Source organism: Hyperolius riggenbachi, chromosome 4, assembly GCF_040937935.1.
Source record: "Hyperolius riggenbachi isolate aHypRig1 chromosome 4, aHypRig1.pri, whole genome shotgun sequence".
Lineage (NCBI taxonomy): Eukaryota > Metazoa > Chordata > Amphibia > Anura > Hyperoliidae > Hyperolius > Hyperolius riggenbachi.
Genome location: NC_090649.1, coordinates 187,799,174 through 187,812,136, shown reverse-complemented (window position 1 = coordinate 187,812,136; position 12,963 = coordinate 187,799,174).

Here is a 12,963-nt window from a genome sequence, read left to right as displayed (position 1 = left end):
TTTTTAAAAAAGTTTATTCAAAACAGTCGGTACTTAATACAATGTTGCAATGGATTTCATTGGCTGACCCCCTTCATCAGGCAAAATATAACACAAGGGAGTATCTCCACAAAAGTAGTAGTTTGTCTTGTTTGGTGTCTCCAGAGGCACCTTTGGTGGCTGTTTTTTCTTGGAGAGGTAAGTCCGTCATTACCTTTTAAGTTTTTAATTATTTTACATCCATTTGGCACCACTGGTTCTTTGACCAAACTGTCTATATATTGGGTTTATATTGTTGTTCAATCCCGTCTTTGTAGATTCTATTGAGTGCAGATGTATCTACACATTTTTACTAGTTCTGTTGTCATGAAGAAAATGTTTTTGGGTTACCTTGGCTCTACTTGTTTACCATGTACTCTAATAAATATATGGTCTCCATACAGAATTTAGAGAAACGTGTGGAGCAATAGAGGAGTTCAGGGGATTTAAATTCTGCATGATCTTATGTTGTAATGCCTACAACTAAACACCCAGGAGGACTGGAAACACGTTAGTTTTGTGGTACACGGCATCTTTATCCTGACTGCAGCCCGCTTAAGTAGATTAATCAATAAAATGTGTTGATTTTGATGAAACTTGGCTCCCTGTCCTCTCTCTCTCTACGGAGCAGTACATTCTGATTGGCCAGAATTTGAAGCGAATGCCAGTATAGCAATCCTTCCAAAAATGCAGGCAGAAACAATATGTAAAGTAAAGACCATTTAGAGCAACAGTTCATTCATAATTTGTCCAGATTTCAAGTTTGCTTGGGTTTTTACTGGGAAGCCTTTGTCTTTACACACACAAAAACAAGGTGTTAGAATTCACTTTAATTGCTGTACACACACTGGCCACTAAGTGGCAGAACATTCAAACTCATGAATGTATGAAACAGCAGCTAAAACAGCATAACCACTAGTAGATAAGCAGGGCATGTTCTCAGTTGAATTTAAACCAATTTTCTTAAAAAGTAAAGCAGTCCTCACAGACACAACTTCAGCCACGTAGCTGAATGGACAGATGAAATAAATGTATGTGACGTTTCCCCGTCCAGTATCTTGTTTTCTTCTATATGTGATAAAAACACATCTCACATCTGTTTAGAGCAGCCTTTCTCAACCTTTTTACCCTGGAGGAACCCTGCAAGTAACTTTTGGATCTCAAGGAACCCCTGCAAACAATGTTTTGGTCTCGAGGAACCCCTACATTTATTTTTCAGGAGGCATGGTCTTTAAATAGGTTAGGCTGCTAATTTCACTATCTCCTATTACACTGCCACTCATTATACTGTCTCCTGACCCCCCACCAATTTAGTGCTTCTTGTTACAGTACCACCTATTATAGTGTGCTCTATTATACTTCTCCCACAATGGGGTAAAATGCCAAGGAACTCCTGCAGAGTCCTTAAGGAACCCTGGGGTTCCAGGGAACCCTGGTTGAGAAAGCTTGGTTTAGAGTAATACTAGTCTGTGTGGGGGACTTGAAAGGGGCTTATTTATTTTTCTAAAAATATTTAGTGCAAGAAAAATTATTTAAAAATGGGGCTTTTGGGCATCATTTTTTGTTTTTAAATAATTTTTCTTGCACTAAATATTTTTAGAAAAATAAATAAGCCCCTTTCAAGTCCCCCACACAGACTAGTATTACTCTAAACAGGGCCTATATCAGCAGGAGCCCTGAGCTGTTTCTTTTGTCCATTCTAATGTGTAAACATCAATATTCAGCAGAGACACTTCTCACTGTATACTAACCAAGAAATATTCATCCAATTGACAAATCAACAATAATTCTACTTAAGTCTGTTGGAATCCTCAGAAAGACCAAAAGATGGTCCCCAGAACATGGAAAAAGATGTTCTTCGCTGCAGAACCAAAATAACTCTGACAAAATCTACAGAGTACACCCAGGCAACAACCTTAAAAGTTCCAACAAAATCCAGCAGAGATGACAGCCACACAGCTGGAGACTGTTCCCTCCTGGAGTCCTCAATCACAGACCTCAGCTCCCAGGGAAGCCCCATCAAGGCTGTTCTCTGTAATGCAAGACCATTAAACAACAAACCAGCAATCATACACAATCTAATAGAGTCTTCTGATCTGGCCTGACTGAGACCTGGCTTTCTGAACCAGCTGGCCCCACCCTGGAGGCCACCGTGCCAATACACTTTTCCGTAATACACTGCAACAGGAAAGAACGCTGGGGCGGAGGCATTGCACTTTGCTTTAGATCAGCTTTGAAAATCAGACCACTTACTGTAGGACCTACCAACTTGTTTGAATGCATGGGGGCGCAACTTTCAGCTAAGAAAAACAAACATATTGCTGATCTACCGCCCACCAGGAAAGGAATTGGCCTTCCTTAATAGATCTCCTATGCAACCTAACACTGGAACACCCTAGATGGATTGTTCTTGGAGATTTCAATAGATGGATGGATGACCCCTTTTTTCAATTAGGAATAGAGCTACCTCGTGCCATAAATGAACTGGGCTTGTTCCAAGCAATCAGCTCTGCTACTCACAAGAAAGGTCACACTCGACCTTATATTTCATACTGGTTTGTCAATAGCCAGCGTGGAAATGAATCCTGTTGCCTGGTCAGACCATCACACTATCCACTTCTCCCTCTCAATACCAGCTGTCAAAAACCAGTTCAAGAACCAAATAAAATATCGCCGCTTAAAAGGGCTAACACCACAACATATCCGAGATAACCTCAGCGTTGATGAATTGACTCCAGCTTGGACCCTGATACTCTGGTGGAGGGAGTAAGAAAAATAATTGCACTGCGTTTAGGATCATTGAAACAGGCAGAAGACAAGAAGGTAATTTTTATTAATGATTTCGCCACCCTGGATGTGTCCTTTTAACAGGCGAGGATTAGAGATGTCGCGAACCTCTGATTTTCAAGTGAACTTTCGCAGAGGGTTCGGTTCGTGCGAACTTTCGCAAACCGCAATAGACTTCAATGGGGGGGGGGGGGCGAATTTTGAAAAATAGAAACACTTATGCTGGCCAGAAAAGTGATGGGAAACATGTTTCAAGGGGTCTAACACCTGGAGGGGGGCATGGCGAAGTGGGATAGACGTCAAAAGTCCGGGGGAAAAAAATCTGGATTTGCCGCAAAGCAGCGTTTTAAGGGCAGAAATCACATTGAATGCTAAATTGCAGGCCTAAAGTGCTTTCAAACATCTTGCATGTGTATACATCAATCAGGGAGTGTAATTGAGTACTGCTGCACACTGACACACCAAACTCAATGTGTAACGCACCTCAAACAGCTGTTTGCGTAGTGACAGCCGTGCTGGACTGGTGCGCAACATGGCCAGAGTGCAGGCCGTGGCGGTTTTCCAGGCCATATGGTCGCCGGGCTGTGGTAGCTCAATGATAGGACAACAGTGATCAAATTGTCCAGCTGATCAAATTTGGTCTGACCACAATGAAGCAACGACCTTATTATCTTTGGTGTGCCACCCCCACCCGAGACACTCATATAGCCGGCGGTCATTGCTTCATGGTGATACGCAAGCCCCTTCACCGCGGCAAGGTAATGATCATGAAGGGGGATGGGCACATGTACATGCCTTTTGTTTTTTTGTTGCAGCCGCCCGCAGTGCAGCCAGAAAAATTAAGCAGGTATGTACATGCACCAGAAAAATTAGTATAGCGGCCGCTGCTAGCAGCGGCCTTAAAAATTCAGGAATCCGCCTAGAGTCCTGGACCCTGTTGGTGGTGGCGGAAAAGGCAAGCGGCCTGCAGGCAGAGATGCTGTGTGTTGGGACTGACTTAGTCTTCGGACGGGCAGTAGCCCTCCGGGATCCATGCCTCATTCATTTTGATAAAGGTCAGGTACTGAACACTTTTGTGACTTAGGCGACTTCTCTTCTCAGTGACAATGCCTCCAGCTGCAATGAAGGTCCTTTCTGACAGGACGCTTGCGGCAGGGCAAGAGAGAAGTTGGATGGCAAATTGGGACAGCTCTGGCCACAGGTCAAGCGTGCGCACCCAGTAGTCCAAGGGTTCATCATCGCTGCTCGCAGTGTCTACATCCACAGTTAAGGCCAAGTAGTCGGCTACCTGCTGGTCCAGGCGTTGGTGGAGGGTGGATCTGGAAGGGCTACGGCGAGGCGTTGGACTAAAGAATGTCCGCATGTCCGACATCACCATGAGATCGCTGGAGTGTCCTGTCCTTGCCTGCATGCATGGGCGTTCGCACATATGGCAAAATCGGGCATCTGCCCGACCCTGTACGCCCGCTGCCCCCCCTGGCCGCGTGCTCATGCGGCCAGCAGCGCAGAGAAGAGGGAGAGTTATGTACGGATAGCGGGGAAGGGCGGACGTCTCCCCCCCCCCCCCTTCCCTCACCTTAGGAGGCTCTCCCTCCCTCGCTCTCCCCTCCGGAGTCCGGAACGAAGTGTGCAGCGACTGGGCAGCGGGCGGAACTTACCTCGTCTCGCCCCTTCCCTCACCTTAGGGGGCTCTCCCTCCCTCGCTCTCCCCTCCGGAGTCCGGAACGAAGTGTGCAGCGACTGGGCAGCGGGCGGAACTTACCTCATCTCGCTCCTGCACCGGAAGTTCTGGTGCCGCACTCTGGTCTGGACCAGACCAGAGTAGCGGCTAATCCATCCGGCGCCTGCGACGAGACGAGGTAAGTTCCGCCTGCTGCCCAACCGCTTCACACTTCGTTCCGGGCTCCGGAGGGGAGAGCGATGGAGGGAGAGCCCCCTAAGGTGAGGGAAGGGGGGAGGAAATGTCCGCTCTTCCCCGCTATCCGCACATAGCTCTCTCTCTTCTCTACGCTGCTCCCCTCCTGCTGGGGCACACCTGACTACTTATTCTGGGGACATATACCCCTGCCTACATATACTGGGCACATATACCCCTGGCTATATATACTGGGACATATACCCCTGCCTACATATACTGGGACATATACACCTGCCTACATATACTGGGCACATATACCCCTGGCTATATATACTGGGACATATACCCCTGCCTACATATACTGGGACATATACCCCTGCCTACATATACTGGGCACATATACCCCTGCCTACATATACTGGGACATATACCCCTGCCTACATATACTGGGCACATATACCCCTGACTACATATACTGGGCACATATACCTCTGGCTACATATACTGGGGACATATACCCCTGGCTACATATACTGGGGACATATCAGAATCAGAATCAGAATCATATTTATTTCGCCAAGTACAACGTGGGGTTGTACCCGGAATTATTTTTGGCACATACAGGGTCGGAGATGGTACAAACACATACATGCAATCTGTCACATGAGCCCTCAGTGGCTGACCGCACTTAGCCTTCTAAACGGTGCCAGCGCACAGATCGTGCAAACTCTGGTCGCAGTCAATGCGCAGGAACCGTTAAGAATTAGCCGCAGACAACTCAGAAGGGAGCCTGTGAGACACGGGTGATTACCACTTCACCCACTGGTTCAGAGTAAACTGCCACCACCTCTGTTTCCTGAGTCAGAGGAACTCACTAACTGACTAGTCCTGCGAATAAAACGGTTAAACACACGATATTCTGTCTAGCCAACAACAAACAAACAGTAGCGTATCTTCAGAGACCCGGGATCATTTCTGTGTGTGCTGATAAGCAGGGTAGCGGAAAGTGAATGACTTGGAGAAAGTCGTTTATTCACGCAATATAAATAATTAATATATACAGACAATTATTAAACAGTAATAGCCAGTATGAAAAATAAAAGAAGGGAGAAAAATACTTAGTTCCTGGAAAGATGTCCTTATTGTGGGAAGAATCATAAAGTCCTTGGTTTCAAAGTCCAGAGTTCAGACCAGGTGGATGCCAGCATATCCTCAAGCTGGCATCTGATGAGTGCAAGATGGTTCAGTGTGGAGGACTCCAGCCCGCCTGCTGGCTCTGTGCTTTTGATGAAGCTGGTTTGGGGGTGTGGCAGTGCCAGCCCCCTCTGAGCTACCAGCAAATGACAGTTCATTCCCTCTGAGAGATTTTAGAGCTAAACTTATGAATTGCTGTAACTCCTGAACCATACATGTTACATTTAGGGGGGTAACAGCTTCAGACTTGTTGGAAAATACAGATTAATATGACATCAGACACGGCTAAGCCAGCGGGTCAGGCTCCTGAGAAGATTCATATCTCGATAACCGGACGGTCTATCCCAAGGAATTTCATATCAGCACGATGGCCAGATTTTACCGGACAAGACGATATGAATTTTATAGCTGTGCGACATACGGTTTTCGTATGCCGACAGGAAATCATATCACCCATGCTTTCCTTATGGCCCATGCTCGGTGCCGGATCGGCTGGCTTTCTATGGCCCCCCTGTGGGGACAGTTTCCTGGTCCTTTTCATGGGGACATCTGCTGTAGGGGGAATGAGCTGGGCCCCACAGGGAGTCCAGCCACGTGCGACATTCCGGAGGGGTGAGGGGACTGCTTTGGCTCACAGGGGAACAGATCTCTGGATTTAAAACAACACAAAAATGTCATTTTCGGATCGCTTGCCTGACTACACAGATCCGACAGGGAGCGATCAGGAAAGCGACTGTGAATTCTCTAGATTCACCTGCGTTTCTCACGGCTATTCCGTGACACCTCCCTTTCCTGACGCTGTGTAGAGGGTTGTCAGCAAGACATCCGTCGTAGCAGCCATTGGCGCTGTTGGGCCTAGTTCCCCCTGACACCAGGACAGCCCATCAGCGTTCCGGTGTCGGCCAACCTGGCTGACGGGTCTCGGGTTGCCGGTGCGGCAGGGAAACCTATTGGAGCCTGTGGCTCGGTTCCCCTGGACCGGTCGCAGTCTGCTACCCTCAGGGTTGACCCAACATGGACCGTTCTGGACAGGGCGTTTGCGCCACTGCAGTCGGACGTGGTGCCTGCCGGGACTGCTGACAACGGGCAGTGGGTTGGTTAGGTCAACAGCCAGCCCACGCAGGGTTCCCCTGCTGAGTGGCTGTGGACCTAAGGGAACCCCGCGGGAATCCCTGGACCTTCCCAGCTCCTGACAGACGGCACATGCCCTGCAGTAGTTTGCTACATCCCTGTTCATCCGGGGCCAATAAAACTGGTTCCGAATACCGGCGAGTGTCTTGCGGACACCCGAGTGCCCTGTCAGAGGATTACCATGTGCGGATTTCAGCACATGTCCCCTGAACGCACTCGGGACCACAAGCCACTTGGTATTCGCGTGGGATCTACCTGTAGGGGGCTGTACAGACTCACTGTACAGTCTCCCACCTTCCCAGTACACCTTGAAAGCGGCCCCGTCTGCGAGGGGCTCAGCGGCTTGCTGCCTGAGCACCTCCAGGCTTGGGTCACTTTGTAGTGCAGCTGAGAATACGGCGCTGTCAGTTTCAGCCAACTGGCTCATGTCACACGAGGCCAGCGGCTGAAAGGTCTCATCCCTGCGGTCAGAGGAGGGGGAGGAGGCCGGAACCCCCTCCACCTGTTCTGAGCCCAGGTTCTGAGCAGTGCAGCTGCGCGGTACTGCTAGCACCGGTACACTGTCAGAATGGCACAGACGGACAGTACTCAAATCATCATTGCATGCAGTAATGATATTGACAGGTATAGACATTTTTTCATTACAGATAGGTTGTACAGTAAACTCAGGTACAGTTACAGCATCATCACAACAGACAGTCTGTACATCAAACTCAGGTGCCTTTGAAGCAGGCACTATTGAACCTGGTACCCTTGAACTGGGCACATTCAACCCACCTCCCCCTGGTGCTCCCCCAAGTGTATAAAGTACCTGGTGGTGGGTGGAGAGTCCGTCTCCTTCCGTGAGCGACAAGGCGGTCGTGGCAGGTTCATAGTAGGACACAAGCTTGCCCAAATCAGTCCCTAGCAACACAGGGACTGGGAGATCCTTCATAACCCCAACAACCCTTTCGTGGACCCCTCCCACTCCCCAATCCAGCTTCACTCTTGCGTGGGCTATGTGGAAAAGGGTGCCCTCTACTCCAGTAAGGGCAAGGGATCGGCTGGAGCTGATGCTCTCCTTTGGCACAAGATGTGAGTGAACTAACGTGATGTCAGCTCCGGTGTCTCGAAATCCGGTGACAACTTTGCCGTTCACTCTAACAAGTTGCTGCTGGTCGGTTCGGTCGCGGATTTCCTTTCCGCGGGCAAACATGACAAAATCGGATGATCCAGGCTGTGGTTCGCTGGCGGGCTGCCTCTGCTGTGGGTGAGGTGCAGGTGATGCAGATGATCCAGGTGCTGGTGGTGTCTGTCTCCGCTCCTGACAGTCGAATTTCATGTGTCCGGGCTGGCGGCAGTAGTGACAGGTGACCTCTCCAGGCGCTGCAGGCCTGGGTGCAGCAGCTGCGCTGGGTGGCCTCTGTGGCGGACGGCTCACAGGGGCAGGAGGGTCTGCCGAGGTATTGGGCTGACCTCCTCTCCAGCTGGATGGGACAGTTCTGCGGGTATCAGCCACCCGGGTAGTTGCAAAAGTCTCAGCAAGGTCTGCAGCGACAGTGGCTGAAGCCGGCCTGCGTTCTAGCACAAACTGTCGTACATCAGCAGGGCAAATGTTCAGAAATTGTTCGAGGACTATCAAGTCCTCCAGGACGCCATAAGACCCTTTGGTGAGGCCTAGTGTCCACTGGCGGAGTGTGGTGAGCAAGCTGCTGGCCACATCTCGGTACGAATCAGAAGACTTTTTCTGCCAGGCCCTGAACTTCTTCCGATAGGCTTCTGGCGTCAGCTGGTACTTAGTAATGATAGCGTCTTTTATAGCAGCATAATCATTATCCTTCTCCGCAGGCAATTCTGCGAAGGCATCAAGCGCTTTGTAGCGCAGCAAAGGTGTCAGATGTCTGGCCCACTGGTCTTGGGACAGACGATACTGACGGCATGCTTTTTCAAAAGACCGCAAAAACAAGTCAATGTCTGTGTCTTTTTCAATATTAGCAAATTTAAATTTTGCACTTACGGGTGCTGCAGCTCCTTCAGCAGGGAGGCTGGGCGGTGAACTCCGGCTGGCCTGTTGAACCTTTGCCATGTTGAGCTCATGCTGTCGTCTCTCCCGCGCCTCTGCGGCATCCCTCTCCGCGTGGCGTTCAGCAGCAGCAGCAGCAGCAGCTTTGCGTTCTGCAGATTAGCGCTCCCGTTCCTCTCGTGCTTCCATGTACTGCATGTACTTGTCCAGGTCAGTCTCCATCAGCTTTTGTAATGCCTGCTGCATTACCGGGTCAGCACCCATGGACAGTCCAGTACTGGCCAGTTCTGGGCGAGTAATGTCAGAAACTCTGGGATTGGGGTCCATACTGACAGTCTCTGGCGTAACTGTTGCAACAGGGCCCGCAGGATGCTCAACCTCTGTACGCCTAAGATCTTCAGCCTCTGGTTCCCCTTGATTGTCAGATGGGCTGGTATCCACCTCAGCGGACACTCCCGGCTCCCGCAGTTGCTGGGCATCCCATCTGGACAAGTCTGCTATCAGGTCCCGTTTTGTCTTGCGGAGGATGCCAATGCCCCTCTCTTCGCAAAGATTTTCCAGGTCTGCTAGGCACATGTTCTGGTAGTTCCCGGACATTTCCATGCCAAATAAAATAAAACTTTGGGGAAGGGGTACTGGCTACACAGCCTCTCTGTATATATAAAAAATATATTGCCTTCCAGCTACACCAACGAATTAGTTCGTTTCTCGATAGCGCTAGTGCTATCGCAGATACTTTCAGCACAACACAGGTCCCAACCGCTGCCTAACACTGTCACATGAGCCCTCAGTGGCTGACCGCACTTAGCCTTCTAAACGGTGCCAGCGCACAGATCGTGCGAACTCTGGTCGCAGTCAATGCGCAGGAACCGTTAAGAATTAGCCGCAGACAACTCAGAAGGGAGCCTGTGAGACACGGGTGATTACCACTTCACCCACTGGTTCAGAGTAAACTGCCACCACCTCTGTTTCCTGAGTCAGAGGAACACACACGATATTCTGTCTAGCCAACAACAAACAAACAGTAGCGTATCTTCAGAGACCCGGGATCATTTCTGTGTGTGCTGATAAGCAGGGTAGCGGAAAGTGAATGACTTGGAGAAAGTCGTTTATTCACGCAATATAAATAATTAATATATACAGACAATTATTAAACAGTAATAGCCAGTATGAAAAATAAAAGAAGGGAGAAAAATACTTAGTTCCTGGAAAGATGTCCTTATTGTGGGAAGAATCATAAAGTCCTTGGTTTCAAAGTCCAGAGTTCAGAGTTCAGACCAGGTGGATGCCAGCATATCCTCAAGCTGGCATCTGATGAGTGCAAGATGGTTCAGTGTGGAGGACTCCAGCCCGCCTGCTGGCTCTGTGCTTTTGATGAAGCTGGTTTGGGGGTGTGGCAGTGCCAGCCCCCTCTGAGCTACCAGCAAATGACAGTTCATTCCCTCTGAGAGATTTTAGAGCTAAACTTATGAATTGCTGTAACTCCTGAACCATACATGTTACATTTAGGGGGGTAACAGCTTCAGACTTGTTGGAAAATACAGATTAATATGACATCAGACACGGCTAAGCCAGCGGGTCAGGCTCCTGAGAAGATTCATATCTCGATAACCGGACGGTCTATCCCAAGGAATTTCATATCAGCACGATGGCCAGATTTTACCGGACAAGACGATATGAATTTTATAGCTGTGCGACATACGGTTTTCGTATGCCGACAGGAAATCATATCACCCATGCTTTCCTTATGGCCCATGCTCGGTGCCGGATCGGCTGGCTTTCTATGGCCCCCCTGTGGAGACAGTTTCCTGGTCCTTTTCATGGGGACATCTGCTGTAGGGGGAATGAGCTGGGCCCCACAGGGAGTCCAGCCACGTGCGACATTCCGGAGGGGTGAGGGGACTGCTTTGGCTCACAGGGGAACAGATCTCTGGATTTAAAACAACACAAAAATGTCATTTTCGGATCGCTTGCCTGACTACACAGATCCGACAGGGAGCGATCAGGAAAGCGACTGTGAATTCTCTAGATTCACCTGCGTTTCTCACGGCTATTCCGTGACACAATCCAACACATACAGTCAGGTACAGTAGTACAAAGTAAGCGTATACCTGTATATACAAACAGCACATAGCTATAGTGAAGGACGCGTGAGGGGGGGTCTGGAGTGCTGTGCGAGGGGAGCAGCCACGTCTACCGACGGCGCTCGCTCGCTCCACGGCAGTTTCCAGATGCCCCGCAGTGTGTCCTGGAGAAGAGTGGATAGAGACGAGAGAGAAAGAGTGAAGGGATAGATAAGAGAGACTGAGGAAAGAGGAGAGAGCCAAGGCAAGAGGAGAGAGTCAGAGGCAGAGTCCTTAGGGCAGCATATTAAACCCACCACTGGGTCCGATAATCAGTCCGAAAAAAATGTCCACCCCTGTGGTCCGATTCCCCGATGTAGCAAGGTGGGCAGCTCAGCTTCAGGGCTGGGTGGTGGTGCAGGGGCCTCGGCAGAGGAGGGGGCTGCAGGCTGGTGGAGACCCTCTCTGGAGCTCAGCCTGAGGGTCTCTTCCACGTGGTAGGCCCAGGAGGGAGCAGTGGTGGTCAGGCCTGTACATGGGGATCAAGGGCTGCTGTGTGTAACAGGCTGTGAGAAGGCAGGACAGGGGGGCAAGGTGAACAGTGGTGTGCATACCCCAACAAGCCGCGGCAGCAGAGGGCCCCCGAAAGGTTCCCTGATGGCAGCCGCAGAGCAAAAGGATCCTCCAACCTTGGTGGATGAGAGGCTGGGAGCAGCAGCGGAGGACCAGCTGTGACTTCCTCTGTACGGCGTCCTGGTTGCTCTGGCAGCTCCTACAGGCTGTGAGCGGTGGGGGAACAGCTGGGAGTTCCCTCCTCGCAGCGTCCGTGTCTCCATGGCGGCGGCTACAGGCCCCTGTGAGCGGCGGCAGGAAACCGGCTGAGGACTCCTCCGTGCAGCGGCAGGAAACCCGCTGTGGACTCCGTATGACAACTCCGCGGCAGCTTCTACCAACACGGAGGAGGCTTCTCCGCTGGGAGCCGTCCTGGATGGCTGCAGTGCCGTGGTGGGATCAGCACAGATTGAGACGCTGATGGTCTGGATCAGCTGATCTCCATGCTGCCTCTCCATGCTTGCGCACAGCACATGGCCCCGAACAGCTGATCCCTCTCCGATCTGCAGACGGCAGTCCGTGGCTGGTGCAAAGAAAGACCAGCAGTTCCCATGTCCTCCGCCTCAGCAAGAAATAGAGTTCAGAGGTGAGTGGAGTGGAGAAATTACATCTAAAGATGCAAAAAAGGCCGGAGCCCTGTGGCCGTGGCGTCCGAGTCCGGCGCCCTGCCTACATATACTGGGGACATATACCTCTGCCTACATATACTGGGGACATGTACCTCTGGCTACATATACTGGGCACATATACCCCTGGATATATATACTGGGCACATATACCCCTGCCTACATATACTGGGACATATACCCCTGCCTACATATACTGGGCACATATACCCCTGGCTATATATACTGGGCACATATACCCCTGGCTATATATACTGGGCACATATACCCCTGGCTATATATACTGGGCACATATACCCCTGGCTACATATACTGGGCACATATACCCCTGGCTACATATACTGGGCACATATACCTCTGGCTACATATACTGGGCACATATACCCTTGACTACATATACTGAGCACATATACCCTTGACTACATATACTGGACACATATACCCCTTACTACATATACTGGGGTCATCTATACCTCTGGCTACATATACTGGGGACATATACCCCTGCCTACATATACTGGGCACATATACCCCTGGCTATATATACTGGGCACATATACCCCTGGCTATATATACTGGGCACATATACCCCTGGCTATATATACTGGACACATATACCCCTGGCTACATATACTGGGCACATATACCCCTGACTACATATACTGGGGTCAT